This window comes from Sminthopsis crassicaudata, chromosome X (assembly GCF_048593235.1).
Source record: "Sminthopsis crassicaudata isolate SCR6 chromosome X, ASM4859323v1, whole genome shotgun sequence".
NCBI lineage: Eukaryota > Metazoa > Chordata > Mammalia > Dasyuromorphia > Dasyuridae > Sminthopsis > Sminthopsis crassicaudata.
The window spans coordinates 35289010-35314702 of NC_133623.1; the positions used below are offsets into that span (position 1 = coordinate 35289010).

Here is a 25693-nt window from a genome sequence, read left to right on the forward strand (position 1 = left end):
GAAATCTGTGTGCAAAGGAATCAATGCCTCATAGTAAAATATAATTTCCTGAAACGCAATATTTACTTACAATACCACATACATACAAATGACGAGCACTATTTAAGAAGCTAGCAAAGGGTAAAAGTATAGATGAAAATTCCCTACCACAAGGTTGGATTTTAAAAGACAAATCAAGCCAGAGAAAACAGGATGACTGGGCTGTGACCCATGCTTATGGACGATTGTGGTCCTTATTGAGGCTTGGTGCTCAACTGATGAATGAGATCTAGAATTTTAAAGGAGAGACGGGTCAGGAGCATTGCATTATACTGTGAAGACATTAATTTCTGTAGCATTTTTGGAATAATGGGACTTTCCCCCATTTGACCCAAGACCACCTTTGATACTCAGTAGGGTGCCATCTTTCCTACTCCCCAGGGGGGTCCACTGAGAAATCGGAGGTTGGCAATGACTTGGAGGTTCTTTCTGTTCCTTTTAATTAACGTTTGAAGTGCATTCTTCCAGCTATGCAGATAAAAATTCAATGAATCTTGTCAGTTTTTCCTTCCATTTTTAAATTGGTCCTTCCCTTTTTTATCCTTCCTTCCTCCCTTTCTTACTTCATTACTTTCTTTCCTGCCTTCCTTCCTTCCCTTTCCTCCTCTCTTCCCTCCCTATGACCTACTTTATATACTACTTCTGCTAAGTATCCCTCTTTATTTTTCTCTCTCACTCTCCATTTCACCCTTTTTATCATAAAATTGATATATATCTGGTCAAAATATTAAAAGGTTTAAAGAGTTAAATCTTCCTATACTTTTTATCCCTGGTGACCCCTTTTTTCTTAAAAATGTTAGGGGCCTCCAGGTTTACCATTATATGAAATTGGCATGAAAACAATTCAATGGCTTATAGTAAAATATAATTTCCCAAAACACAACATGACATAGGTATACAAAGTAATCAGTGCCCCATAGTAAAATATAATTTCCCAAAAAAACAAGTTTTAAAGTGTCCAGCTTCCTGCACTTTTTCCTCTTGTGACCCCTTTTCTTTCAAAAAAATTTAGGGCCTGTCATCAGGGGGGAGGGAGTGGAGGGAGGGAGGGTATAATTTGGAAAAATGAATAAAAAAAATTTTAAAAAAATCAAAAAAATTTAGGATACTCCTGGTTTAAAATTATATGAAATTGGTATGTGAAGGAATTAATGCCTGATAGTAAAATATAATTTCCTGAAACACAATATTTACTTACAAAGTACCATATGAATGTCGAGCACAATTTAAAGAGTCAGCCCATGTAAAAGTATTGATGAAAACTTCCTAGCACAAAGTTGTTTTTTAAAAGGTAAATTAAGCCAAAGAGAACAGGACAACTGGGATGTAACCCATACTTACAAAAGATATTAGTCCTTATTAACAATGATGAAAGTGATCTAGAAGTTTAAGGAAGAGACAAGTGAGCATCATTGCATTGTACCATGAAGACATTAGTCTCTGTAACATTTCTGGAATAATGGGGGTTTCACCCACTTTAACCCACAGCCTCCTTTGCTACTCACCCGGGGTTGCCCTGAGAATTATGTGGTCAACAATGAATTGGAGGTTCTTTCTGTTCCTTTTTAATTAACATGAGATGTGCTTTAACCCAGCTCTGCAGATAAGAATTTAATGAATCTTGTACATTTTAAAATCTGTATTTCCCTTTTTCTACTTCCTTCTTCCTTCCTCCCTTCCTTCATTCCTTCTTTCCCTCCATTCTCATTTGTTCCTTCCATCACTACCTATGTCTCCCATTACATCCTTCTTCTGCGAAATGTCCTTTTTTATTTTTCGCTGTCTCTTTTTTCCCCTCTCGTGATCCACTGCACTGTTTCTCATACAACTGATATATATGTGATCAAAATATTACACGTTTTAAAGAGTTAACATTACTGTACTTTTCCCCCTGATGACCAATTTTTTCTTAAAAACTTTTATGGGACTCCAGGTTTACCATTATAGGACATTGCTATGTAAAGTAATCGATGACCCTTAGTAAAACATAATTTCCCAAAACACAATATTTACTTACAAAGTCCCATGTGAATGATGAGCATAATTTAAGGAGCCAGTCCCCAGTAAAAGTTCAGATGAAAATTTACCAGCACAAGGTTGGATTTTCAAAGGTAAATCAAGCCAAAGTGAACAGGATTACTTGGATGTGACCATACTTATGGAAGATATTAGTCATTATAGATAACTTGGGGTGCAACTGGTGAATGAGATCTAGAATTTAAAGGAACTGAGGAGTTAGGATCATTGCAATGTCCTGTGCACACATTAGCCTCTGTAGTATTTCTGGAATAATGGACCTTTTCCGATTAACTTAGGACCACTTTGATACTCAGCAGGGAGCCACCATTCCTACTCACCAGGGGTTCCTCTAAGAATTATGTGGTCAGCAGTGACTTGGAGGTTCTTTCTCTGTTCCTTTTTAATTAACGTGAGATGTGCTTTAACCCGGCTCTGCAGATAATGATTTAATGAATCTTGTCAATTTTAATTACATTTTAAAATCTATCCTTCCCTTTTCTTCATCCTTCTTTCCTAGCTTCCCAGCTTCCTTCCTTTCTTCCACCCTTCCCTTCTTTCTTACTTGTTCCTTCCATCCCTCCCTCTGTCCCTGATTACATCCTCCTTCTGATATATGTCTCAATTTTTTTGGCTCTTTTCCCTTCAATCTCATTATCCATTTCATTGTTTTTCTCATACATCTAACAAATACTTGGTCAAAATATTACAATTTTTAAAGAGTTAACATTCCTGTACTTTTTCCCCTGATGAGCACTTTTTTTCTTAAAATGTTTTAGGGGACTCCAGGTTTAGCATTATATGACATTAGTATGCAAAGTAATCAATGCCCCATAGTAAAATATACTTTCCCCAAACACAAAATTTATTTACACATCCCTACATGAATGCCAATCACAAGTTAAGGAGTCTGCCACCATCAATAAAGATATTGATGAAAATGTCCTAACACAAGGTTGGATTTTTAAAAAGTAAATCAAGCCAAAGAGATGAGGATGACTGGGATGGGAGCCATAGATCTTGGTCCTTCCTTATTCACACTTGTTGCACAACTGGTGAATGAGATCTAGAATGTAAAGGAACATAGGAGTCAGGACCACGGCATTATACTATGCAGACATTAGTTTCTATAGCTTTTTTGGAATAATGGGACTTTCCCCCGTTCTAACCCAGGGCCACCTTTCCTACTCACCAGGGGCTCCCCTGAGAAAAATGGGATTGACAAAGACTTGGAGGTTCTTTCGGTTCTTTTTTTAACTTTATGTGAGAAGTGCTCTGCTTGGATATGCAGATAAGAATTCAATAAATCTTGACAGTTTTTTCCTTCCATTTTAAAATTTGGCCTTCCCTTTTAATCCTTCCTTGCTTACTTCATTTCTTCCTTCTTTGCTTCCTTCCTTCCTTCCTTCCTTTCCTCCTTTTTTATTTTTCCCTTTCTATGTTCCCATTAAATCCTCCTTCTGCTAAAAGTCCCTTTTTATTTTTCACTCTTTTTCTTTCTCTCATTGTCCATTTCATTCTTTTTTCTCATAGAACTTACATATACTTGTTCAAATTTAAAGTGTTCAGCTTCCTTACTTTTGTTCCTCGTGACCCCTTTTTTAAAAAATAATTTAGGGCACTCCCGGTTTACAATTCTATAAAACTGGTACCGAAAGGAATCAATGCCTGATAGTAAAATATAATTTCCTGAAACACAATATTTACTTACAAAGCACCATACGAATGTTGAGCACAATTTAAGGAGCCAATTCTTGGTAAAATTATTGATGAAAACTTCCTAGCACAAGGTTGTTTTTTTAAAAGGTAAATTAAGCCAAAGAGAACAAAATGTGACCCATAATTATGAAAGATATTGGTCCAATGATATTGGTCCAATGATGAAAGTGATCTAGAAGTTTAAGGAAGAGACAAGTGAGCATCATTGCATTATTACTGTGCAGACATTAGTCTCTGTAGCATTTTTGGAATAATGGCCATTTCAAACCCACTTTAAGCCACAGCCTCCTTTCCTATTCACCAGGACTTCCCCTGAGAATTATGTGGTCAACAATGACTTGGAGGTTCTTTCTGTTCCTTTTTAAATAACATGAGACTTCCTTTCGCCCAACTCTGCGGATAAGACTTTAATGAAACCTGTCATTTCTAAAATTTCATTTTTAAATTGGTCCTTCCTTTTTTCTTCATCATTCTTCCTTCCTTCCTTCCTTCCTTCCTTCAATCTTTTCTTCCCTCCGTTCTTATTTGATGCTTCCTTCCCTCCTTATGTCCCCCTTTTCATTCTTCTTATTTTTCTCTCTCTCTTTTTCCTCTCTCTTGCCATCTATTGCACTCTCTCATACAACTGATATATACTTGATCAAAATATTACATGTTTTAAAGAGTTAACATCCCGATACTTTTTACCCTGGTGACCCCTTTTTTTCTTAAAAATTTTTATGGGACTCCAGGTTTACTATTATAAGACATTGCTATGCAAAGTAATCGACGCCCCTTAGTAAAACAATTTCCCGAAGCACAATGTTTACTTACAAAGCCAAATGTGAATGATGAGCAAAATTTAAGGAGCTAGTCCCCTGTTAAAATATTGATGAAAACTTCCCAGCACAAGGTTGGATTTTAAAAGGTAAATCAAGCCAAAGTGAACAGGATTACTTGGATGTGACCACACTTACAGAAGATAATGGTCCTGTTTAACATATGGGGTGCAACTGATGAATCACATCTAGAATCTAAAGGAACAAAGGAGTCACGATCATCATATTATACTGTGCAGCCATTAGTCTTTGTAGCATTTTTGGAATGATGAGTCTTTAACCTACTTATTTAGGGTCACCTATGATACTCAACAGGGGGCTACCATTTCTACTCACCAGGAGGTCCCCTGAGAATAATGTGGTCAACAATGACTTGGAGGTTCTTTCTATTCCTTTTTAATTAACATGAGACATGGCTTTCACCCTGGTCTACAGGTAAGAATTTAATGAATCTTATCAGTTTTTCCTTCCATTTTAAAATTTGTCCTTCCTTTTTTATTCATTCTTCTTTTTCCTTTTTTCTTTCCTTCCTTCTTCCCTTCCTTCCTTTGTTCCCTCTATTGTTGTTTGTTCCTTCCATACCTCCTTATTTTCCCCATTACACAATTGTTCTGCTAAATGTCCCTTTTTATTTTACTCTATAACTTTCAACCCCCTGTCACAATCCATTGCACTCTTGATTCTCATATAACTGATATAGACTTGCTCAAAATATTATACATTTTAAAGAGTTAATTAATGACCCTGTACTTTTTCTCTTGATGACCAATTTTTTCTTAAAAACTTTTATGGGACTCCAGGTTTAACATTATATGACACTGCTATGCAAAGTAATCAATGACCCTTAGAAAACATAATTTCCCAGAACACAATATTTACTTACAAAGTCCCATGCGAATGATGAGCACAATTTAAGGAGCTAGTTCACAGTAAAAGTACTGATGAAAATTTGCACATACAAGGTTGGATTTTCAAAGGCAAATCAAGTGAACAGGATTGCTTGGAGGCGACCCATACTTACAAAAGACATTGGTCCTTATTGACAACTTGGGGTGCAACTGGTGATTGAGATCTACAATTTAAAGGAACAGAAGAGTCAGGATCATTGAAATATCCTGGGAGTCATTAGTCTATGTAGCATTGTTGGAATAATGGACCTTTTTCCTACTTAACATAGAGCTATCTCAGATACTCAGCAGGGGGCCAGCCACCTTTCCTACTCACCAGGGGTTCCCCTGAGAATAGGCTTGACTTGGAGGCCCTTTCTGTTTCTTTTTAATTAACATGAGATATATTTTCACCCAGCTCTGCAGATAAGAATTTAATGAATCTTGTCAGTTTTTCCTTCCATTTTTATTTTGTCCTCCCATTTTTATTCATCCTTCTTTCTCCTTACTTCCTTCCTTCCTTCCTTCCTTCTTTCATTCTTTCCTCCCTTCCTCCCTTTGCTACTTTATTTGTTCCTTCCATCCCTCCCTATGTTCCCCATTACATCCATCTTTTGTTAAATATCACTTTTTATTTTTCTGTGTCTCTTTTTCCTCTTCTCTCACAATCCATTGCACTCTTTTCCCCATACAACTGATATATATTTGATCAAAATAACACAATTTCTAAATAGTTAATCTTCCTGTACTTTTTCCCCTGATGACAGTATTTTCTTAAAAAGTTGTAGGGGACTCCAGGTCTAACATTATATGACACTGGTATGCAAAGTAATCAATTCCCCATAGTAAAATATAATTTCTTGAACCACGATATTTACTTACAAAGCCTCATGTGATTGAAAAACACAACTGAAGGAGCTAGTCCCCAGAAAAGGTATTGATGAAAATTTCTCAGCACAAGCTTGGACTTTAAAAGCTAAATCAAGCCAGAGAGAACACTATCTCGGGGATATGACACATACTTACAGAAGGCATTGATTCTTATTGATACTTGCTGCTCAATTGTAGAATGAGATGTAGAATGTTGGGGAAGAGAGCAGGCAGGATCCTTCCATTACACCGTCCAGCCATTACTTTCTCTCCTGTTTTAGGAAAAATGGTCTTCCCCCATTTTAGCCTAGGGTCACTTTTCCTACTCACCAGGGGGTCCACTGAGAGATCAGTGGATGTCAGAGACTTGGAGGCTTCTCCTGATCATTTTTGGATTAATGTGAGAACTGAGTTCACCTGGCTCTGCTGATGAGAATTCAATGAATCTGATTAGTTTTTCCCGACCCTTTTTATTTTTCCTTCCCCTTTTATGCTTCTTTCCTTCCCTCCTACCTTCACTCCTTACTTCCTTCCATCCCTCCTTTCTTGATTGTTCCTTGTATCCTTCCCTTTGTCCCCCATTACATCCTTCTTCTTCTAAGTCTCTCTTTTTCTTTTTCTCCATGTCTTTTTGTTTCTCTCTGGTGATCCATTGCCCTTTTTTTTCTCATAGAACTAACATATATTTCGTCAAAATATATATTTTGTCAAAATATTACATATTTTAAAGAGTTAAACTTCCTATACTTTTCCCCCTGGTGACCTTTTTTCTCATGAAAATTTTTAAGGGCCTCTAGGATTACCATTATATGAAACTGGTATGCAAATTATTCAAAGCCTGATAGTAAAATATACTTTCCCTGAACATAACATTTACTTACAAAGCCCCATGCGAATGCCGAGCACAAGTTAAAGAGTTTGCTACCTTCGGTAAAGATATTGATGCAAATGTCCTAACACAAAGTTGGATTTTAAAAGGTAAATAAAGTCAAAGAGTAGATGACTGGAATGTGACCTATACTTAGGGACCATCTTGGTCCTTACTGACTTTCACCTGATGCTCAACTGGTGAATGAGATCTAGAATTTAAAGGAACAGAAGACTCAGGATCATTTCAATATCCTGTGCAGACACTAGTCTCTGTAACATTGTTGGAATAATGAGCCTTTTCCCTACTTGACATAGGGCTACCTTTGATACTTAGCAGGGAGCCACCATCTCACTCACCAGGAGTTCCCCTGAGAGTTATAAGGTCGACCATGACTTGGAGGTTATTTCTGTTCCTTTTTAATTAATGTGACACATGCTTTCCCCGTCTCTGCAGATGAGAATTTAATCAAATCTTGTCAGTTTTTCCTTCCATTTATAAATTTGTCCTTCCCTTTTTATTCATCCTTCTTTTTCCCTTTTTCTTCATTCCTTCCTTCATTCTAGCTTTCCCTTCTTCTTTCCTCTTCCCCTTTCTTGTTTGCTGCTTCTATCCGTCCATCAGTCCCCTATAACATCTTTGTTCTGCTAAATGTCTCTTCTTATTTTTCTCTGTCTTTTTTTCCCTCTTTTCTTGTGATACATTTCATTCTTTTTCTTATATAATTGATATATATTTGGTCAAAATATCACAAGTTTTAAAGAGTTAACATTCCTATACTTTTTCCCCTGATGACCATTTTTTTCTGAAAATGTTTTAGGGGACTACAATTTTACCATTATATGACATTGGTTTGCAAAGTAATCAATTCCCCATAGTAAAATATAATTTCTTGAACCAAAATATTTACTTATAAAGCCCCATGCTAATGAAGAGCACAATTTAGGGAGCCAGTCCCCAGTAAAGATATTGATGAAAATTTCCCATTATAAGCTTGGACTTTAAAAGCTAAATGAAGTCAGAGAGAATATCATGTCTGGGGTGTGACCCATACTTACAGATGGCATTGATTCTTATTGACACTTGCTGCTCAACTGTAGACTGAGATCTAGAATGTTGGGGAAGAGAGCAGGCAGGATCCTTCCATTACCCTGTCCAGCTCTCTCTCCTGTTTTAGGAAAAATGGACCGTTATCCCCCATTTTAGCCCAGGGTCAGTTTTCCTACTTACTGGAGGCTCCACTGAGAGAACAATGTCTGTCAGTGACTTGGAGGATTCTCCTGATCACTTTTGGAGTAACGTGATGAGAATTCAATGTGTCTGATTAGTTTTTCTGATCCTTTTTATTTTTCCCTCCCTTTTTATCTTCCATTCCTTCCTTGTTTCTCTCCCTCTTTCCCCACTTATATCCTACTTCTGCTAAATGTCCCTTAGTTTCTCTTTCTTTCTCTTTTTCATTTTCTCGCTATCCTTTTTGGATCTCCTCATAGAAGTGAGGTACACTGTGTCAAAAATATTAGTAAGTTCTTTACAATTCATGTACTTTTCCCCTCAATGACCTCTTCTGCCACAATTTTTTTAAAATTTTTAGTTTGCTATTTTCAAACATATGCAAGTGTAGTTATATACTTTCCTGTACCACAATATTTACTTACCAGGCCCCACACGCAATCTGGCCTTAACTGAAGGAGAAAGCCATTGGTAAAAATGCTGACGGAAAATTCACAGAACAAGTTTCAATTTTTAAAAGGTAAGTCAGTCTAAAGAGAACAGTATGACTGGGATGTGACCCATACTTACAGAGGATAATGGTCCTTACTGACACTTGGTGCTCAACTGATGAATGAGATCTAAAAGTTTAAGAACAATGAAATCAGGACCACTGCATTATACTGTGCAGACATTAATCTCTGTAGCATTTTTGGAATAATGGGACCTTCCCCCATTGTAACATGGGGCCACCTTTCGTTCTCAGCAGGGGATCCACTGAGAAATCTCAGGTAGACAATGTCTTGGAGATTCTTTCTGTTCTTTTTTAATTAATGTGAGAAAATTTTCCCTGGCTAAGCATAAAAGAATTCATTGAATCTTTTTGGTTTTTCCTTCCATTTCAAAATTTGTCTTTCCATTTTCTTCCTTCCTTCCCTCCTTCCTTCCTTAACTCCTTCCATATTTCCTTTACTCCTTTCTTCATCCCTTCCGCCCTTCTTTTCTGTTCCTTTCTTCCTCTTTCATCCTATTTCTGCTAAATATAACTTATTTTCTCTCTCCCTTTTTCATTCGCTTGCTACCCATTTGACTTTTCTCATGGACATGAGGTAAACTTGATATTAATATTAAGATATGAACACCTGTAATTCTTATACATTTTCACATACTGACTTTTTTCCCATAAAATTTTTATTGAAGCTTTTAAGTTGCAAAATATATGCAAGGAGAATAATATATTTTACTGAATCACAACATTTAGTTATAAGGCCAAAAACTCGTTGTAGCCACAATTAAAGGCTAGCCACTGGTAAAAACACTGATGAAAACATCCCAGCACAAGGTTGGATTTAAAAGGTAAATCAAGCTAAAGAGAACAGGATTACTTGGATGTGACCATACTTACAGAAGATCTTGGTCCTTATTGACAACTTGGGGTGCAACTGGTGAATGAGATCTAGAATTTAAAGGAACAGAAGAGTCAGGATCATTGTAATATACTGTGTAGACATTACTCTCTATAGCATTTTTTGAATAATTGGCCTTTTCCCTACTTAACTTAATGCCACCTTTGATAATCAGCAGGGGCTACCATTCCTAGTCATCAGGGGTTACCCTAAGAATTATGTGGTTGACCATGACGTGGAGGTTCTTTCTGTTCCTTTTTCTTTAACATGAGACATGCTTTCACCTGGCTTTGAAGATAAGAATTTAATTAATCTTGTCAGATGTTCCTTCCATTTTAAATTTACCTTCCTTTTTTCTTCATCCTTCTTCCTTCCTTCCTTCCTTCGTTCTCTCCATTTTTTTGTTCTTTCCATTCCTCGTTTTGTTCCCCATTACATCCTTCTTCTGTTAAATGTCCCTTTTAATTTTTCTCTGTCTTTTTTTTCCCACTCTCTCATGATCCAATACTCTCTTTTTATCCTACAACTGATAAATACTGGGTCAAAATATTACAACTTTTAAAGAGTTAAGCTTCCTATACTTTTTCCCCTGGTAACTGCTTTTCTCATAAAAATTTTTAAGGGACTCCAGGTTTAACATTATATGAAATTGATATGCAAATGATTCAAAGCCTGATAGTAAAATATGCTTTCCTGGAACATAACATTTACTTATAAAGTTCCATTTGAATGCTGAAGACAAGTTAAAAAGTTTGCCACCTTCGGTAAAGATATTGATGAAAATGTCCAAACACAAGATTGGATTTTAAAAGGTAAATCAAGCGGAGAAGAGGATGTGACCCATATTTACACAGGTTCTTGGTCCTTATTGACATTTGGTACTCAACTGATGAATGAGATCTAGAATTTACGGAACAGGGCCTTAAGGATCATTGCATTAAACTATGTTCACATTATACTCTATAGCATTTTTTTGAATAATGGGCCTTTTCCCCTCCTAAACTTTGGGTTACTTTTGATACTCAGCAAGGGGCCACCATTCCTACTCAGGAGGACTTCCACTGAGAATTATGTGGTCAACCAATATTGGGAGGTTTTCTGTCCCTTTTTAATTATGATGAGACATACTTTCCCCCAGCTGTGAAAATAAGAATTTTATGAATCTTGTTCTTCCTTCCATTTTATACTTTGTCCTTCCCTTTTACTTCTTCCTTTCTCTTTTCTTCCTTCCTTCTCTTCCTTCTTTTCTTCCTTCTTTCATTCCTTCCTTCTTTTGGGATTTCCCTCCTTCCTTCCTTTTCTGCTATTTGGTTATTCCTTTTATCCCTCCGTAAAGACCCCATTATATCTTTCTTCTGATAATTTTTAGATTAAGATGAGAATTGACTTCACCCAGCTGTCCAGATGAGAATTTAATAAATCTTGTCACGTTTTCCTACTCTTTTTATTTTAACTTCCTTTTTATCCTCCCTTCCTTGTTTCCTTCTTTTCTATCTTTCCTAACTGACCCTTTCCTAATTTACATCCTACTTCTGCTAAATGTCCCTCGGTTTCTCTTTATTTAGTTTCTTTTTATTTTTCTTTTTCCTTCTCTCCCTATACTTTTGGATCTCTTCTCATACAAGTGAGGTACACTGGGTAAAAAAAAATTAGTAAATTATATACACCCAAAGTTTCTGTACTTTTCCCCCTAGTGGCATCTTTTGCCATAAAATTTTTAAACTAAAAGATTTTATTTTCAAAACATATAAAAGTACAATTATAAATTTTGCTGCTCCACAATATTTTCTTACAAAGAACCAATTGTCTTTTGTCCTCAATTGTAGGAAAATGCAACTGATAAAAAACATTGATGAAAATATCCCAGTATAATGTTGGAATTTAAAAGATAAATCAAGCCAAGGAGTAGATGATGTGAACAGACCCATCCTTATTGCTCCTTCCTTACACTTGTTGCTCAACTGATGAAAGACATCTAGAAGTTGAAGGAAGAGATTGATTAGTCAAGATCATTGCATTTGACTATGCAGATATTAGTCTCTGTAGCATTTTTTAAAATAATAGGACCTTCCCACATTGTAACCCCGGGGACACCTTTCATATTCAGCAGGGGGCCACCAGTCTTACTCACCAGGTGGTCCACTAACAAATCACTGGTTGACAATGTCTTGGAGGTTATTTCTGTTCCTTCTTAATTGACTTGAGAAATGATTTTTCCCGACTATGCAGAGAAGAATTCATTGGACCTTTTTGGTTGTTCCTTCCATGTTTATCCTTCCTTCCTTCTTTTCTCTTGCCTTCTTCCCTAATTCATCCTACTTCTGATTAATATCCCCTTATTTTCTGTCTTGTTCATTCTCTTGCTACCCATTGCGCTTTTGTCATCCAAATGAGGTAAACTTTGTAAAAATATGAAGATAGGAACACTGAAAATTCTTATATCTGTTCATAATAGTGAACTTTTTGCCATAAAAATTTTGCTGAAGCTGTTAAATTTCACCATATATGCAAGGAGAATTATATATTTTAATGTACTACAACATTTTCTTACAAGGCCGAAAACTCATTGTAGCCACAATTGAAAGACCTAGCCAATGAATAAAAACATTGATGAAAACTTCCCAGCACAAGTTTGGATTCTGAAAGTTAAATTAAGCTAAAGAGCACAGGACTACTTGGATTTGACCCATACTTACAGAAGATATTGATCATTATTGATAGTTGGGGTGCAACTGGTGAATGAGATCTAGAATTTAAAGGAACAAAGACATAAGGATCATTGCATTACACTGTGCACACATTATACTCTAAATGATTTTTTCAAATAATAAGCCTTTTCCTTACTAAACTTAGGGCTACCTTTGATACTCAGGAGTGGGCCACCATTCCTACTCACCAGGGCTTCCCCTTAGAATTATGTGGTCAACCAATATTGGGAGGTTCTTTCTGTTCCTTTTTAATTAACATGAGACATACTTTCCTCCAGTTGTGCACATGAGAATTTAATGAATCTTATTTTCCCTTCCATTTTATACTTTTTCCTCCCCTTTTGCTTCTTCCTTTCTCTTTCCTTCTTTCTTTTCTATCTTCTTTCATTCCTTCCTTCCTTTGCGATTTCCCTCCCTCCTTCCTTTTCTGATATCTTGTGTATTCCTTCCATCCCTCCGTAAAATCCCCATTACATCCTTCTTCTGATCATTTTTAGATTAAGGTGAGAATTGACTTCACCCAGCTTTCCTGATGAGAATTTAATAAATCTTGTCACATTTTCCAATCTTTGTTATTTTTCCTTCGCTTTTTTCATCCCTTGCTTGCTTCCTACTTTTCCATCTTTTCTACCTCCCTCTTTCCTAGCTTATATACTACTACTGCTAAATGTCCCTTGGGTTCTCTTTCTCATTTTCCTTCTCTCACTATCTTTTTGGATCTCTTCTCATACAAGTGAGGTACACTCGTCAAACTATTAGTAACTTATATACACCCAAAGTTTCTATACTTTTCCCCTAAGTGACATGTTTTTACCATGATATTTTTAAACTGAAAGTTTCTATTTTCAAAACATATGCAAGGACAATTATAAATTTTGCTGCACCACAACATTTACTTACAAGAAAACAATTTATCATCAATAGTAGGAACATGCAACTGATAAAAAACATTGATGAAAATATGCCAGCATAATGTTTAAATTTAAAAGAAAAATCAAGCCAAGGAGAAGATGATGGGGATGGGACACATATGTAGAAAGGATATTGCTCCTTCCTTACATTTGGTGCTCAACTGATGAATGACGTCTAGAAGTTGAAGGAAGAGACTGTTTAGTCAAGATAATTGTATTAGACTGTGCAGACATTAGACTCTGTAGCTTTTTTTTAAATAATAACACCTTCCCTCATGTAACCCGGCGACACCTTTCACACTCAGCTGGGGGCCACCAGTCTTACTCACCAGGGGGTCCATTGAAAAATCCATGGTTGACAATGTCTTTGACGGTATTTCTGTTCCTTCTTAATTGACTTGAGAAATGATTTTTCTCAGCTCTCTTGATGAGAATTTAATACATCTTGTCACACTTTCCTACCATTTTTATTTTAACTTCATTTTTATCCTCCCTTACTTGCTTCCTTCTTTTCTATCTTTCCTAACTGCCCCTTTGTGTTAACTTACATCCTACTTCTCCTAAATGTCCCTTGGTTTCCCTTTATTTTGTTTCTCTTTATGTCTCTTTTTCCTTCTCGCGCTATCCTTTTGGATTTCTTCTGATACAAGTGAAGTACACTTCAGCAATGCATTAGTAAATTATATACAACCAAATTTTCTGTATTCTATCCACTAGTGACATCTTTTGCCATAATATTTTTAAACTGAAACTTTGTGTTTTCAAAACATATGCATGTACAATTACAAATTTTGCTGCAACACAATATTTACTCACAAAGAATCAAACGTCTTTTGTCCTCAATTTTAGGAAACCGCAACTGATGAAAAACATTGATGAAAATATGCCTGCTTAAGGTTGAAATTTAAAAGGTAAATCAAGCCAAGGAGAAGATGATGGGGAATAGGCCCATACTTAGAAAGGATATTGCTCCTTCCTTACACTTGGTGCTCAACTGCTGAAGGACATCTAGAAGTTTAAGGAACAGATGGATTACTCAAGATCATTGCATTATACAATACAGAAATTAGTCTCTGTACCATTTTTGAAGATAATGGAACAATCTTCCATCCAGACCTTGGGCCACCTTTCATACTCAGCAGGGGGCCACGAGTGTTACTCACCAGCGGGTCCATTGACAAATCTCTGGTTGACAATGTCTTGGGGGTTGTTTCTGTTCCTTTTTAATTAACATGAGACATACTTTTCCCCAGCTGTGCAAAGGAGAATTTAATGAATCTTGTTTTCCCTTTCATTTTATACTTTGTCCTTCCCTTTTGCTTCTTCCTTCCTATTTTTTTTATTTCCTTCTTTTTTTCCTTTCTTTGGGATTTCCCTCCTTCCTTCCTTTTCTGTTATCTTGTTTGCTCCTTCCATCCCTCCCTAAATCCCCCATTATATCCTTCTTCTGATTATTTTTAGATTAAAAAGATAATTGATTTCACCCAGCTTTCCTAATGAGAATATAATAAATCTTGTCACCTTTTTCTACACTTTTTATTTTTCCTTCGTTTTTCTCCTCCCTTGCTTGCTTCCTACTTCTCTATCTTTTCTAACTCCCTCTTTCCTAATTTACATACTACTTCTGTTAAATGTTCCTTGGTTTCTCTATCTTATTTTCCTTCTCTCACTATCTTTTTGGATCTCTTCTCATACAAGTGAGATACGCTGGTCAAAATATTAGTAAATTATATACACTAAAAAATTCTATACTTTTCCCTCTAGTGATATCTTTTGTCATAAAATTTTAAACTGAATGGTGATATTTTCAAAACATATGCAAGTACAATTATAAATTTTGCTGCCCCACAATATTTACTTACAAAGAACCAATTGTCTTTTCTCCTCAATTGCAGGAAAACTCAACTGATGAAAAACATTGATGAAAACATGCCAGCATAAGGTTGGAATTTAAAAGGTAAATCAAGCCAAGGAGAAAATGACGAGGAACAGACTCATCCTTAGAAAGGATATTGCTCCTTCCTTACTCTTAGTGCTCAACTGAAGAATGACATCTAGAAGTTGAAGGAAGAGATTGATTAGTCATGATCATTGCATTAGACTGGGCAGACATTAGTTTATGTAGCCTTTTTTAAAGCAATGGGACCTTCCCCCAATGTAACCCAGGACCACCTTTCATACTCTGTAGGGGGCCACTAGTCTTCTTCCCCAGGGGTTCCACTGTGAAATCCCAGGTTGACAATGACTTGGAGGTTCTTTCTCTTCCTTTTTAATTAACTCGAGAAATGCTGTTTCCCAGCTATTCAGAAAAGAATTCATTGAACCTTTTTGGTTGTTCCTTCCGTTTCAAAATTTGTTTTTCCATGTTTGTCCTTGCTTCATTCTTTTCTCTTTCCTTCTTCCCTAATTCATCCTACTTCTGATAAATATCCCCTAATTTTCTGTCACTCTTGTTCATAATCTTGCTATCCATTGGATTTTCTTCATCAAAAGGAGGTAAACTTTGTAAAAATATTCAGATATGAACACTGGAAATTCTTATACCTGTTCATAGTGGCCTTTTTGCCATAAAAATTTTTGCTGAAGCTTTTAAATTTCACCATATATGCAAGGAGAATTATGTATTTTCCTGAATCACAGCATTTAGTTACAAGGCCGAAAACTCATTAGAGCCACAACTGAAGGAGCTAGCCAATGGCAACATTGGTGAAAACTTCCCAGCACAAGTTTGGATTTTGAAAGTTAAATCAAGCTAAAGAGAACAGGATTACTTGGATGTGACCACACTTACAGAAGATGTTGGTCATTATTGATAGTTGGGGTGCAACTGGTGAATGAGATCTAAAATTGAAAGGAACAGAGATGTAAGGATCATTGCATTAAACTGCACACATTATACTCTATAGCTTTTTTTGAATAATGGGCCTTTTCCCTACTCAACTTAGGGCTACCTTTGATACTCAGTAGGGAGCCACCATTCCTACTCACCAGGGCTTCCCCTTAGAATTATGTGGTCAACCAATATTGGGAGGTTCTTCCTGTTCCTTTTTAATTAACAACAGATATACTTTGCCCCACCTGCACAGATGAGAATTTAATGAATCTTGTTTTTCCTTCCATTTTTTACTTTGTCCTCCCCTTTTGCTTCTTCATTCCTCTTTCTTTCCTTCCTTCCTTAATTCCTTCCGTGCTTTGGGATGTCCCTCCTTCCTTCCTTTTCTGCTATCTTGTTTGTTCCTTCCATCCCTCTCTTTATCCCCTATTACATTATTCTTCTGATCATTTTTAGATTAACTTGAAAACTGAATTCACCCAGCTTTCCTGATGAGAATTTAATAAATCTTGTCATCTTTTCCTATCCTTTTTATGTTAAATTTCTTTTTATCCTGCCTTCTTAGCTTCCTTTTTTCTATCTTTCCTAACTGCACCTTTCTTAACTTACATCCTATTTCTGCTAAATGGCCCTTGGTTTCCCTTTCTCATTTTCCTTCTATCGCTATCTTTTTGGATCTCTTCTCATACAAGTGAAGTACAATGGTCAAAATATTAGTAAATTATATGCACCCAAAATTCTTATAATTTACCCACTAGTGACTTCCTTTGTCATAAAATTTTTAAACTGAAACTTTGTAATTTCAATACATATGCAAGGACAATTACAAATTTTGCTGCACCACAATATTTACTTACAAAGAATCAAACATCTTTTGTCCTCAATTGTAGGAAACTGCAACTGATTAAAAACATTGATAAAAATATGCCATCATAAAGTTGGAATTTAAAAGGTAAATCAAGCCAAGGAGAAAATGACGGGGAACAGACTCATACTTAGAAAGGATACTGCTCCTTCCTTACACTTGTTCCTCAACTGATGAATGACATCTAGAAGTTTAAGAGATTGATTAGTCAAGATCATTGTATTATACTGTACAGACATTAGTCCCTGTAGCATTTTTTAAAATAATGGAACCGTCCTCCATCCAAACCTTGGGCCACCTTTCATACCCAGCAGGGGGCCATGAGTGTTACTCACCAGGGGGTCCACTGGCAAATCCCTGGCTGACAATGTCTTGGAGGTTGTTTCTGTTCCTTTTTAATTAACATGAGGCATACTTTCCCCAAGCTGTGCAAATGAGAATTTAATGAATCTTGTTTTCCCTTTCATTTTATACTGTGTCCTTCCCTTTTGCTTCTTCCTTCCTATTTATTTCCTTCTTTCCTTCCTTCCTTTCTTCATTCCTTTCTTCCTTCCTTCCTTCCTACCTTTCTTCTTTCCTTCCTTACTTCCTTCCTTCCTTCGTTTGGGATTTCCCTCCTTCCTTCCTTTACTGCTACCTTGTTTCTTCCTTCCATCCCAGCCTAAATCCCCCATTACATCCTTCTTCTGATTATTTTTACATTAAGATGAGAATTGATTTCACCCAGCTCTCCTAATGAAAATATAATAAATCTTGTCACCTTTTTCTAACCTTTTCATTTTTCCTTCATTTTATTCCTCCCTTCCTTGCTCCCTACTTTTCTGTCTTTTCTACCTCCCTCTTTCCTAGCTTACATACTACTTCTGCTAAATGTCCCTTGGTTTCTCTTTCTCATTTTCCTTCTCTCTCTATGTTTTTGGATCTCTTCTCATCCAAATGAGGTACACTGATCAAAATATTAGTAAATTATATACACCCAAAATTTCTATAATTTTCCCAATAGTGACATCTTTTGTCATAAAATTTTTAATTGAAAGTTTGAATTTTCAAAACATATGCAAGGACAATTACAAATTTTGCTGCACCACAATATTTACTTACAAGAACCAAATGTTTTTTCTCCTCAATTGTAGGAAACCGCAACTGGTTAAAAATATTGACGAAAACATGCCAGCATGTTTGGAATTTAAAAAGTAAATCAAGCCAAGGAGAAGATGACAGGGAACAGACCCATACACAGAAAGGATATTGCTCCTTCCTTACACTTGGTGCTCAACTGAAGAATGATGTCTAGAACTTTAAGGAAGAGATTGATTAGTCAAGATCATTGCATTATACTGTGCAGACATTAGTCCCTGTAGCTTTTTTTGAAATAATGGAACCGGCTTCCATCCAAACCTTGGGCCACCTTTCATACTCAGCAGGGGGCCAGGTGTGTTACTCACCAGGGGGTCCACTGGCAAATCCCTGGTTGACAATGTCTTGGGGGTTGTTTCTGTTCCTTTTTAATTAACATGAGACATACTTTTCCCCAGCTGTGCAAAGGAGAATTTAATGAATCTTGTTTTCCCTTCCATTTTATACTTTGCCCTTCCCTTTTGCTTCTTCCTTCCTATTTCTTTATTTCCTTCCTTTCTTCCTTCCTTTTTTCCTTCCTTTCTTCCTTCCTTGCTTTCTTCGGGATTTCCCTATTTCCTTCCTTTTCTGCTTCTTTGTTCCTTCCATCCCTCCCTAAACAGCCCATTACATCCTTCTTCTGATCATTTTTAGATTAAGGTGAAAACTGATTTCACCCAGCTCTCCTGATGAGAATTTAATAAATCTTGTCACCTTTTCCTACCCTTTTTCATTTTGCCTTCATTTTTCTCCTCCCTTCAGGGCTTCCTACTTTTCCATCTTTTCTAACTCCCTCGTTCCTAACTTACATACTACTTCTGCTAAATGACTCGGTTTCTCTTTCTCATTTTCCTTCTCTTGCTCTCTTTTTGGATCTCTTCTCATACAAGTGAGGTACACTGGTCAAAATATTTGTAAATTATATACACCCAAAATTCCTATAATTTTCCCACTAGTGGCATATTTTGCCATAAAATTTTTAAACTGAAAGTTTGTGTTTTCAAAACATATGCAAGGACAATTTCAAATTTTGCTGATACACAATATTTACTTACAAAAACCAAACGTCTTTTGTCCTCAATTGTAGGAAAATGCAACTGATGAAAAACATTGATGAAAATATGCCAGCATAAGGTTGGAATTTAAAAGGTAAATGAAGCCAAGGACAAGATGATGGGGAACAGCTCCATACTTAGAAAGGATATTGCTCCTTCCTTACACTTGGTGCTCAAGTGAAGAATCACATCTAGAAGTTTAAGTAAGAGATTGATTAATCAAGATTCCATTATACTGTACAGACATTAGTCTCTGTAGCATTTTTAAAAATAATAAGACCTTCCCTCATGTAACCCAGCGACACCTTTCATATTCGGCAGGGGGCCACCAGTCTTACTCACCAGGGGGTCCACTGAAAAATTCATGGTTGACAATGTCTTTGAGGGTATTTCTGTTCCTTCTTAATTGACTTGAGAAATGATTTTTCCCAGCTCTCCTGATGAGAATATAATACGTCTCGTCACGTTTTCCTACCATTTTTATTTTAACTTCATTTTTATCTTCCCTTGCTTGCTTCCTTCTTTTCTATTTTTCCTTCTTCCCCTTTTGCTAACTTACATCCTACTTCTCCTAAATGTCCCTTGGTATCCCTTTATTTGCTTTCTCTTTGTCTTATTTCTTCCCTCACTATCCTTTCAGATTTCTTCTCATACAAGTGAAGTACACTTCGTCAATACATTAGTAAATTATATCCAACCAAAGATTCTGTACTCTTCACCTAAGTGACATTGTCTGCCATAAACATTTTAAACTGAAACTTTGTGTTTTCAAAACATATGCAAGGACAATTACAAATTTTGCTGATACACAGTATTTACTTACAAGGAACTAAACGGCTTTTGTCCTCAATTTTAGGAAACCGCAACTGATAAAAAACATTGACGAAAATATGCCAGCATAAGGTTGGAATTTAAAAGGTAAATGAAGGCAAGGAGAAGATGATGGGGAACAGCTCCATACTTAGAAAGGATATTGCTCCTTCCTTACACTTGGTGCTCAAGTGAAGAATCACATCTAGAAGTTTAAGGAAGAGATTGATTAATCAAGATTCCATTATACTGTACAGACATTAGTCCCTGTAGAATTTTTTAAAATAATAAGACCTTCCCTCATGTAACCCAGCGACACCTTTCATACTCAGCAGGGGGCCACCAGTCTTACTCACCAGGGGGTCCACTGAAAAATTCATGGTTGACAATGTCTTTGAGGGTATTTCTGTTCCTTCTTAATTGACTTGAGAAATGATTTTTCCCAGCTCTCCTGATGAGAATTCAATACATCTTTTGACGTTTTGGCAGCATTATTATTTTAACTTCATTTTTATCCTCAATTCCTAGCTTCCTTATTTTTTATCTTTCCTTAGTCCCCCTTTCCTAACTTACATCCTACTTCTCCTAAATGTCCCTTGGTATCCCTTTATTTCGTTTCTCTTTATTTCTCTTTTTTCTTCTCTTGCTATCCTTTTGGATTTCTTCTCATACAAGTGAGTACACTTCGTCAAAACCTTAGTAAATTATATACAACAAATGTTTCTGTACTCTTCCCCCTACTAACATCGTTTGCCATAAAATTTTTAAACTGAAACTTTGTGTTTTCAAAACATATGCAAGGACAATTATAAATTTTGCTGATACACAATATTTACTTACAAAGAACCAAACGTCTTTTGCCCTCAATTATAGGAAACTGCAACTGATAAAAAATATTGACGAAAATATGCCATCATAAAGTTGGAATTTAAAAGGTAAATCAAGCCAAGGAGAAGATGACAGGGAACAGACCCATACTTAGAAAGGATATTGCTCCTTCCTTACACTTGTTGCTCAACTGATGAATGACATCTAGAAGTTTAAGGAAGAGATTGATTAGTCAAGATCATTGCATTATACTGTACAGACATTAGTCCTTGTAGCATTTTTTAAAATAATGGAACCGTCCTCCATCCAAACCTTGGGCCACCTTTCATACCCAGCAGGGGGCCATGAGTGTTACTCACCAGGGGGTCCACTGGCAAATCCCTGGTTGACAATTTCTTGGAGGTTGTTTCTGTTCCTTTTTAATTAACATGAGACATACTTTCCCGGAGCTGTGCAAAGGAGAATTTAATGAATCTTGTTTTCCCTTCCATTTTATACTTTGTCCTTTTTCTTTCCTATTTCTTTATTTCCTTCTTTCTTTCATTCTTTGCTTCCTTTCTTCCTTCCTTCTTTCCTTCGTTTGGGATTTCCCTCCTTCCTTCCTTTTCTGCTACCTTGTTTCTTCCTTCCATCCCGGCCTAAATCCCCCATTACATCCTTATTCTGATTATTTTTACATTAAGATGAGAATTGATTTCACCCAGCTCTCCTGATGAGAATATAATAAATCTTATCACCTTTTTCTACCCTTGTTTTTCCTTCGTTTTATTCCTCCCTTCCTTGCTCCCTACTTTTCTATCTTTTGTAACTCCCTCTTTCCTAACTTACATACTACTTCTGCTAATTGGCCCTTGGTTTCTCTTACTCATTTCCCTTCTCTCTCTACCTTTTTGGATCTCTTCTCATACAAGTGAGGTACACAGGTGAAAATATCAGTAAATTATATACATTCAAAATTTCTATAATTTTCCCCCAGTGACATCTTTTGCCATAAAAATTTTAAACTGAGTTTGTATTTTCAAAACATATTCAAGGACAATTACAAATTTTGCTGATACGCAATATTTACTTACGATGAACCAAAGGTCTTTTGTCCTCAATTGTAGGAAACCGCAACTGATAAAAAATATTGACGAAAACATGCCAGCATAAGGTTGGAATTTAAAAGGTAAATCAAGCCAAGGAGAAAATGACGGGGAACAGACTCATACTTAGAAAGGATATTTCTCCATCCTTACACTTGTTGCTCAACTGATGAATGACATCTAGAAGTTTAAGGAAGAGATTGATTAGTCAAGATCATTGTATTATACTGTACAGACATTAGTCCTTGTAGCATTTTTTAAAATAATGGAACCGTCCTCCATCCAAACCTTGGGCCACCTTTCATACCCAGCAGGGGGCCATGAGTGTTACTCACCAGGGGGTCCACTGGCAAATCCCTGGTTGACAATTTCTTGGAGGTTGTTTCTGTTCCTTTTTAATTAACATGAGACATACTTTCCCGGAGCTGTGCAAAGGAGAATTTAATGAATCTTGTTTTCCCTTCCATTTTATACTTTGTCCTTTTTCTTTCCTATTTCTTTATTTCCTTCTTTCTTTCATTCTTTGCTTCCTTTCTTCCTTCCTTCTTTCCTTCGTTTGGGATTTCCCTCCTTCCTTCCTTTTCTGCTACCTTGTTTCTTCCTTCCATCCCGGCCTAAATCCCCCATTACATCCTTATTCTGATTATTTTTACATTAAGATGAGAATTGATTTCACCCAGCTCTCCTGATGAGAATATAATAAATCTTATCACCTTTTTCTACCCTTGTTTTTCCTTCGTTTTATTCCTCCCTTCCTTGCTCCCTACTTTTCTATCTTTTGTAACTCCCTCTTTCCTAACTTACATACTACTTCTGCTAATTGGCCCTTGGTTTCTCTTACTCATTTCCCTTCTCTCTCTACCTTTTTGGATCTCTTCTCATACAAGTGAGGTACACAGGTGAAAATATCAGTAAATTATATACATTCAAAATTTCTATAATTTTCCCCCAGTGACATCTTTTGCCATAAAAATTTTAAACTGAGTTTGTATTTTCAAAACATATTCAAGGACAATTACAAATTTTGCTGATACGCAATATTTACTTACGATGAACCAAAGGTCTTTTGTCCTCAATTGTAGGAAACCGCAACTGATAAAAAATATTGACGAAAACATGCCAGCATAAGGTTGGAATTTAAAAGGTAAATCAAGCCAAGGAGAAAATGACGGGGAACAGACTCATACTTAGAAAGGATATTTCTCCATCCTTACACTTGGTGTTCAACTGATGAAGGACATCTAGAACTTTAAGGAACAGATATATTAGTCAAGATAATTGCATTATATTGTGCAGACATTAGTCTCTGTAGCATTTTTTAAGATAATGGAACCTTCTTCCTTCTAATCCTTGGGCCACCTTCCATACTCAGGAAGGGGCCACGAGTGTTACTCACCAGGGGGTCCATTGGAAAATTCTTGGTTGACAATGTCTTGGAGTTGTTTCTGTTCCTTTTTAATTAACATGAGACATACTTTCCCAGAGCTGTGCAAATGAGAATTTAATAAATCTTGTTTTCCCTTCCATTTTATACTTTGTCCTTCCCTTTTCCTTCTTACTTCCTATTTCTTTATTTCCTTCCCTCCTTCCTTCCTTCCTTCCTTCCTTCCTTCCTTCCTTCCTTCCTTCCTTCCTTGAGGATTTCTCTCCTTCCTTCCTTTTCTGCTACCTTGTTTCTTCCTTCCATCCCTCCCCAATTCCCATTACATCCTTCTTCTGATCATTTTTAGATTAAGGTGAGAATTGATTTGACCCAGCTCTCCTGATGGGAATTTAATAAATCTTGTCCCCTTTTTCATTTTTCCTTCATTTTTCTCCTCCCGTCATTGCTCCCTACTTTTCTATCTTTCCTAACTCCATTTTTCCTAACTTACATACTACTTCTGCTAAATGTCTCTTGGTTTCTCTTTCTCATTTTCCTTCTCTCGTTATCCTTTTGGATTTTTTCTCAAACAAGTGAAGTACACTTCATCAAATCCTTAGTAAATTATATACAACCCAAGTTTCTGTACTCTTCCCCCTAGTGACATTGTTTCCCATAAAATTTTTAAACTGAAACTTTGTATTTTTAAAACATATGCAAGGACAATTACAGATTTTGCTGATACACAATGTTTACTTACAAAGAACCAAATGTCTTTTGTCCTCAATTGTAGGAAAATGCAACTGATGAAAAACATTGATGAAAATATGCCAGCATAAAGTTGGAATTTAAAAGGTAAATCAAGCCAATGAGAAGATGATGGGGAACAGACCCATACTTAGAAAGGATATTGCTCCTTCATTACACTTGGTGCTCAACTGAAGAATCACATCTAGAAGGTTAAGGAAGAGATTGATTAATCAAGATCATTGCATTATACTGTACAGACATTACTCCCTGTAGCATTTTTTAAAATAATAAAACCTTTCCCCATGTAACCCAGTGACACCTTTCATACTCGGCAGGGGGCCACCAGTCTTAGTCACCAGGGGGTCCACTGAAAAATCTATGGTTGACAATGTCTTTGAGGGTATTTCTGTTCCTTCTTAATTGACTTGAGAAATTATTTTTCCCACCTCTCCTGATGAGAATTTAATACATCTTGTCACATTTTCCTACAATTTTTATTTTAACTTCATTTTATCCTCCCTTCCTTGCTTCCTTCTTTTCTATCTTTCCTTACTTCCCTTTTCCTAACTTACATCCTACTTCTCCTAAATGTCCCTTGGTATCCCTTTATTTCGTTTCTCTTTATGTCTCTTTTTCCTTCTCTCGCTATCCTTTTGGATTTCTTCTCATAAAAGTGAAGTACACTTCGTCAATACATTAGTAAATTATATACAACCAAAATTTCGTACTCTTACCCCTAGTGACATCGTTTGCCATAAAATTTTTAAACCGAACCTTAGTGTTTTCAAAACACATGCAAGGAAAATTACAAATTTTGCTGCTATACAATGTTTACTTACAAAGAACCAAAGGAGTTTTTTCCTCAATTGTAGGAAACCGCAACTTATGAAAAACATTGACGAAAATATGCCATCATAAAGTTGGAATTTAAAAGGTAAATCAAGCCAAGGAGAAGATGATGGGGAACAGACCCATACTTAGAAAGGATATTGCTCCTTCCTTACACTTGGTGCTCAACTGATGAAAGACATCTAGAAGTTTAAAAAACAGATTGATTAGTCATGATAAGTGCATTACCCTGTGCAGACATTAGTTTCTGTAGCATTTTTTAAAATAATGGAACCGTCCTCCATGCAAACCTTCTTTCTTCCTTTTTTCCTTCTTTCTTTTTTCTTTCCTTCCTTCCTTTAGGATTTCCCTCCTTTCTTTTCTGCTACCTTGTTTCTTCCTTCCATCCCGGCCTAAATCCCCCATTACATCCTTCTTCTGATCATTTTTAGATTAAGGTGAGAATTGATTTCACCCAGCTCTCCTGATGAGAATTTAATAAATCTTGTCACCTTTTCCTATCCTTTTCATTTTTCTATCATTTTTCTCCTCCCTTCATTACTTCCTACTTTTCTATCTTTCCTAACTCCATTTTTCCTAACTTACATATTACTTCTGCTAAACGTCTCATGGTTTCTCCTTCTCATTTTCCTTCTCTCGCTATCCTTTGGGATTTCTTCTCATACAAGTGAAGTAAACTTCATCAAAT

At 36.2% G+C, this 25693-nt stretch overlaps 1 long non-coding RNA gene across 10 annotated transcripts; it reads right to left on the reverse strand.

The window, feature by feature from the left end:
* Positions 1 to 153: 153 nt before the first annotated feature.
* On the reverse strand, positions 154 to 24350 carry LOC141548486 (uncharacterized). Of its 10 annotated transcripts, none has more exons than XR_012483970.1 (35): positions 24167 to 24350; positions 23440 to 23528; positions 23093 to 23290; positions 22379 to 22468; positions 22032 to 22223; positions 21318 to 21407; positions 21109 to 21162; positions 20971 to 21013; positions 20487 to 20581; positions 20144 to 20335; positions 19663 to 19757; positions 19321 to 19511; positions 18595 to 18684; positions 18251 to 18445; positions 17485 to 17574; positions 17280 to 17333; positions 17142 to 17184; positions 16440 to 16529; positions 16243 to 16292; positions 15314 to 15505; positions 14615 to 14704; positions 14268 to 14459; positions 12529 to 12578; positions 11964 to 12419; positions 11757 to 11807; positions 9832 to 9882; positions 8276 to 9067; positions 7577 to 7667; positions 6680 to 6775; positions 5614 to 5664; positions 4731 to 4787; positions 1545 to 3121; positions 1381 to 1418; positions 381 to 507; positions 154 to 268 (listed from the first exon to the last, which is right to left on the reverse strand). It is a non-coding gene; the product is annotated as an uncharacterized LOC141548486 (long non-coding RNA). The 10 variants fall into 10 exon arrangements; XR_012483974.1 differs by having other exon boundaries at positions 20144 to 20186; positions 20282 to 20335; positions 20971 to 21162; XR_012483971.1 differs by having other exon boundaries at positions 8276 to 8385; positions 9018 to 9067; positions 20971 to 21162.
* Positions 24351 to 25693: the final 1343 nt, after the last annotated feature.